Here is a 7,088-nt window from a genome sequence, read left to right on the forward strand (position 1 = left end):
CCCCCCACTCACTTTGATCGCTGATAACTCGGTTATCAATTTGGCGCAATTTTTTTTCTTTATGGCGCATGTGAGCGCATTTTAAGATCATATGATTTAACCTTTGATTTGTCAAATGGGAAGATAGCGTGACGCCCCCCTCCCCACGTAACATCTGATATAACTTTTACAGGTTTTTAGCGCAAAATTTTTTATTGGTGGCAAATTTGAACGCATTTTGGGCGCAATTCAGTGGGCTATAGAAAACTGAAATACAAAGCAGGTATTTGAAATATTTTTCCAATTTTCCGGGTAGATCGTATTAAATGTAACTTTTCCTTTAAGTATTTATTCAGTCTTTTTGTCTAAATTATTATTAGTATTATTATTTAATATTTATTCCTAACTAAAAAGGCAAAGAAAAGCGGAAAATTTCATAAAATAATAATAATTGTCTAGGATTACCTCACTCTAATAGAAAAGTTGACAAAAGCATTAATTAAAGAGAATATTGCTATAAATTATTATTTTTGTTAAATTTAATTGACTATTGTCTCGCTCTGATTGAAAAGTTGAAAGTTATTTTAAAAATGCAGAAAAAGCTGTGGCTATTAGAAACAGAAAAAAAATTAGCACCAAAACCTCGCAAAGCTCAATTTTTAACTTTTCGGTTTATTTTGGGATCCTATAAGACAGCCTTATTAGGGTGAAAATCAAAAGGTCATTTTTTGTATAAAAAAACTTATGTTTTATGAAAAATACTTGTAAAACTTCACCGGGCTTGCGGGAACTCTGAATATAATTAAAAAATAAATCAATTTATTCATGGACTCGAACAAATTTGGGGAGATATGCAAGAAATTCAGCAAAACAATTTAATACATTTTTGGATCATTCTATTCATGAAACTATTAGCTAGTACATACTGAATGTGAATAGAGATTCAATTAGGCTAACCTAGCATGATAAATTACCATTTTTTGTTGTTGTAATTTTTGTAATTTTAGAATAAATATCCTAATTTTCCGAAAAGTAGTAACTTGTAGTAATATTCTATTAACTTACAGAATGCAAAATTAATTATGTGAAAATTTTACAAGGATGAGAAGCCTTTGCGAAGTCCAGACATCTCGTACAAAAAAATGTATTTTTTGCAACACACACCTCAAAAGTGAGGACTTCCATGCCTCTAAATGATATGCAAAGAACTTCAATCCACCAGACTGTACGGGAATAATAATGGCGCATGCACACTTTGAAACATGTCTACTCTGCAAACCAATGCAATGGACGCTCATGCGCATTTAAAAGATGCGTAACTTTGCACACTGGCAAAATAAAAACATTCTTTAAAAAATGTGTGTGTCTCGGGACGCACGGTAGAAGTGGAATTTCAAAAGAATGCTTAAGTGGAATAAATCCATGGAATTCTTGGAATTCCCAGAATTCAATGAATATACGAAACTAAATGAATACACAGAATTCGGGAAATTAAGGGAATTCATCAAATTCGTGGAATTTTCGGAATTTATGGAATTCATAAGATCCACTAAATTCACGGAAATCAAGCAATTCATAGAATTCCGTGAATTCGTTGAAAGAGGGTTAAAGTAAAAATGTGTTAAATAATTTTCTCGGGTGGTTTTTACAAAAAATAGCGTGTGGTGCACGTACGCACAGGCGATTACTATATTGCATACTAGTCTTGCATACTTGTATCACAAATAGGTGTTACCGTATTAAGTAGGTAAAGCGCGATTTATTGCTAAACTGGTGTACTCGGGGGTCCTGATGAAAATTACTTTGCTAGAACTGACTACGGCCCATCCCGGTAGTATTTTTGGAAAAAGTTTTAAAAATTATGTTGGCGTAGATTGGCCCGTTCCATTGCATTTCAAAACAAAATTTTCGAAAGCAAAATTAAATTCGAAACAATTCTGCAAAAGGTAAGGAAAAATAAAATCATCTATACCCGTTAAAATAGAAAAAAATTTCGAATGTTAATAAAATTAGACGCAATATCAAGTGATTTTTTTTAACAGAATGACATCCACGTTTTGAAACCGCGTGAATACTAAACAAATATTTTTACGCATATATCCGTCTGTCAGTAAATTTTTAGTTTGTTAGCACGATAATATGTGAAAAATTGACATATTGGATTGGCCTTTGGTATACTATTTTATTGTCCTAAAATAAAGGTTCAATTCCTTAGCCATTCATTTTGAACACCCAACAAAATCATAATAACAACTTTTGGAATTTTCAGAAAAATCGTAAATGAACATTTTTATTGCACCAAATATATTGAAAAAAAATCTGCCTGCCTCGCGGGTCTATTCTTATCACGCGCGGCCCTTTTCGCTCGCAAGATTGAGCGCGCCTAGGGCGCGCGATTGTTGCTTATAGCGCTTCACGCGCGACACTGTATTTCACTCTCGCTACGCGCTCAATCTTTGTGTTTCCCCGACAATTGTGCGCAGGCCTTTTAAAATGAAAGGTCAACAAATCGGAAAGTTTAATTTAGTGAGTGTGAATTCTCTTTTATCAAAGCTCCTTCGCATTTAACGAACACATTCTCATCATGAGTCTCGTACTTTGCACTCGATTTTGTTTGAAATTTTCTACACTACGTTCAACACTATTCTATGAAATGCATATTATATTTATTTCTGCACCTTGGACTGGTACTGCTTATTCGGATATTGCAAAATAATGTACAAATTTTATTTTTCATGTTCACTTTAATATATGGTCCTTATTTTGCACTAATTTTTATTCTCAATGACGATGAAAAGTCTATCATTTCAATAAATTTATATTACTGTAATTCATATAATGTATTGGTGCTGAAAAATAAGTATTTTAATTATCTTTTGTTTAAAATAAAAAAGTGCGCATCATATTAAAAAAAATTTGTTAATAAACATTTTATTGTAACTTGTGTCATTTTTCCATAAATTTAATTTGTTTATTTTCAATGTTATTTTTACGGCTTAAACCAAAAATACGCATCCTAGCCTAAAGTGGTTCTAAGAAAATTTTTTAGGTATAATTTAGGCGAAAAATTATATTAGTTAACATTGTATTGTAGCTCGTGTTATTATTACTTTGTAGATCTCATTTGAATGCACAATCTTTTGGGTGAAAAAATTTTGCCTCTTTATCTTTTTCGTAGCTTGTATCGTTTATCTAAAAATTTAATTTTTCTATTTATAATGCTGTTTTTTAAGAATGAAACAAAAACCAGGCGTCCTATCAAAAAGTGAATGATAACCAATTTGTAGATCTTTTTTGAGTGCATTATTTTCATCCATTCATCTTTTGTCGTATAATGCATGGTTTAATCGCAAAATAGAATTTTTTATTTATCATTATTTTTTGTGCTGTCAAAATTCTAATTTTTCGAAAAAAATAAAAATTTGTTATGATAATCTTGTAGGACCTTTAAAAAGTAAGTTTTCTTCATCAAAAAAATTATTTGGAAAAAATGTTCACCCCCGTGTAGGAATCCAATCAGGGACCCGGTCGGGTCCCAGGCGGATTGCCCCGCTTTAAGCCGGGCGCTGGTCGGGGAATCCGACCATCTATAACCACGTCTTTGATAATAGCACGGCTCTTAAAAAATGTGCGACGGCTCCCGACCATGGCATATAACCAGGGTTGGCCCGACCAGTAACCGGCGCCCCGGACTACGTGATTCTAGAAAATTGTAGCCCGACCGGCTCCCGCCCGGTTCCTGTCCATGAAACGCAGCCAGGGGTAGCCCGGCTGGGATCAGACTAGAAACCATGTTGTATTAGGGCCAACCAGGGAAATTTCTACACGGGCCTTCTTAAGTACTATACGAATAACTGTACAGAGAATATTCAAATCTTGAAAAAAGTGGTCACTAAAATTTTGAAAATTCTCTAACTTTCTGAATATTTATCCAAAATGGCTGGATAATGAAACTTGCCCTTCATTTTAAGACACTAAGAAAGTTTACCAAACCCCCAATCCAATCTGTCAATTTTTTCGAAATTTATCGTGCTAACAAACTAAAAATCTACAGGCACACTAACTAATGAACGAACGGACAGACAGACATACAGACAGACAAATTCGTAAAAACTTGTTTTTCGGATTCAGGGGTTTTTTAAACGTGGATATTTGACAAAAACAGAGGGGTTCGAATTTTTGACAAATCTAATAACTGCTCTAAAGAGTATGTAATTAAAAATTCCTTTTTCCGGTCAAAATATGTAAGATGCGACAAATAATAAACGAACAAAAATTGCGCACCCTAAAAGATCTACAAATTTTTTATGAATCACTTTTTTGTAGGACACGTCGCTTTTGTTTTATTAGTAAAAAAAATGCTTTTTTTAATTTTCGCAACCAACACAAGCACGGAAAAAAGATAACAAGATTAATGTTGTTTATCCAAAAAATAGCTGTACATTTGATACTGATCATTTTTTGGCAGATTTTTTTTCGTACCTTTTGTAAATTTTCAGAAAAATTAATTTTTTTTATTTCGAATGTTCTTTTTTAAGATTAAGACCAAAACTACGCACACTCTAAATGAATGATTGATGACAAATTTGAATTAGTTTTTACCCCTTTTGGGATGAGCAACTTTTGTCTAATCATCTTTCTTTGTAGCTTGTGTAGTTTGTCCAGAAATTAAAGTTTTTAGTTTTAATGTTGTTTTTACGAATAAAACAAAAAATGCGTGTCCTTTAAAAAATTGATTAATAACAAATTTCTAGATCTTGTTTAATTGCACGATTTTGGTCAATTTTTTTCGTATCTTGCATAGTTTTATCAAAAAATGGAATATTTAATTTTGTATTATTTTTTCTGTGCGTTCAAAATTTAAATTTTTAATTTTTTAAGAAAATTCAAAAGGCCGTTCATTCATTATTTATAAAATAATTTATTTTAGGGATTATTTTTATAACGCTGTATTGTTTTATGTCAAAAATGCCAAAAATTGATAACTTAGTCATCATCATCAAATAACAGGGTTCCAAAAACTGATTAAAAAATTCAGAATTTAATAATTTAGGCCCTTTTTAAACAAAAACGACTTTCTTGGAAGTCATAACTCGGCACCTATTAGAGATAAATGGTTTCTTTTATCGTCTTTCTCAGAAGTTTTACAGCACTGTATTATTTTATGTCAAAAATGCAAAAAATGGATAAATTAGTCTCCGCCATAAAAGGACAAGGTTCCAACTAATAGATAAAAAATTAGAAATTTAATATTTTAGCCTCTTTTGAAAAAATCAGATTTTTTTATGTCATAACTCGGTACCTATTAGAGATAAATGGTTTTTACATTCTCATTTTTATTATCTTTCTTAGAAGTTTTACAACACTGTATTATTTTATATCAAATATGCCAAAAATTAATAAGTTACGCATCGTTTTTAAATAATAAGGTTCCAAATAACAGATAAAAAGTTCGGAACTTTATTATTTTTGCCTTTTAAAAAAAACGGATTTTTTGCAGTCATAAATCTTAATCTATTAGAAATAAATGGTTGTTTTTCTTATCTTTTTCAGAAGTTTCAGAAGTTTTTTCAGAAGTATTATTTTATGTTAAAAATGCCAGTAGTTGATAAATTGATCGTCGCAGAAAAAACCATTATTGTTAATTGCTGATAATATAAGAATATATAAACAAATCAGGCATAGAGTTGAAATCCAATTTTTATCTTCACAACTGGCCATAGAGTCCGAAAATCCCACATAAGTAAAAAATTGGGTTTTACGAGTTTTTGGCGCTAATGAAGATTTTTGCGATTTTTTGAATGCAAATCCACTTTTTGTTAACTTTTCACTCACAGTGGGATACTAAATAATGCACTTTAACTAAAACAAATATTTTAATGAATTATTATTGTTTGTAACTATCTTTTCCTACAGAAATGATAGATAGTTGCGATTTACAAAAACGTCTGTTTTTCTTATGGGAAATATGTTTTAACCTTCATGGGACTTCTGAACTCTGAATACAATTTTTTTAACTGTATTTATTTTTTGTGGATTCTATCAAATTTTTTGGCGATACGCATAAAAATAAAAAAATGCTAATGCATTTTTAGACTCCCCTAATTCAGAAAACATTGAATTGAATTTGCATTTAGAAATTATCAAAACCGAAATTTTCATTTTTAGAAGGTCTGAATTGTGTAAATTTTAAATTCAAATATTTAATGCATCAACTAAATCATTATGAATAGGTTTTAAATAGAAATATTTTATTTGCAAATTTTAATTGCACAATTTTAATTTAGAAATTGTAATTTTTGAGTCTTTTTAAATCTTTTTAGGTTTTCGTAGCCCCGGCCTGAACCTCTTATGTTGTCGGACGGAGAATGACGGAAAATGAGGCAGAGAAAGTGATAGAATGGAGAAAAAATTAGGGAAAGGAGAGAAAATCAGGGGAGATGTAATGAGGGGTAGTGAAGCTTGAGGTAGGGGAAGTGAGGGGAAGTTAGAGGGTGGGGAAATTACGAGTGATGAGTGGAGGAGAAGTGCCCTCGTCTCCCCTCTCTTACTTCCTTCCCCTCACTTCACCTGTTCGAAAAAATTTTCTATAAGAATAACCCATTATCCAGAATTTTTAAAAATAAATATTTTCAAGATTAATCTAAAAAAGTATGAAATAAAAAGAAAAATTTTTTTAAAAAGAGAATAAAAGAAGAAATCTTGAAAAGAAACTTTTTAAAATTTTAATTTGTATTTAAAGAAATAAACGAAATAATTGTTTGTTTTTTTAATTGAATCATTTAAGAATTTTGGAAGTTAAAGAATCTGAAACATCTTCCGAGGAATGAAAGAAATACTAGGCAGTCTGATAAGTACCTGAAAATTCTAAGAGATGGCATTAGTATTCACTAATGTGAACCATTTTCGTCGAGCTTGATCGTTCAAATGACGCCTGTCAAAACTTTAGCCATTTATGTTTACGCATTTACAAGTTACAGTACTGAGAAGCGACTAACCTCCGAGTTACTACTATCTTCGCAAGAAAACGATATCCGAGACCAAGGCCAAGCTGGATAAGTATTACCCGGACTCTGCACTGTCGATTGGAACGATTCATAAGTGGTTTA

Source organism: Belonocnema kinseyi, chromosome 2 (genome assembly GCF_010883055.1).
Source record: "Belonocnema kinseyi isolate 2016_QV_RU_SX_M_011 chromosome 2, B_treatae_v1, whole genome shotgun sequence".
Classification (NCBI taxonomy): domain Eukaryota; kingdom Metazoa; phylum Arthropoda; class Insecta; order Hymenoptera; family Cynipidae; genus Belonocnema; species Belonocnema kinseyi.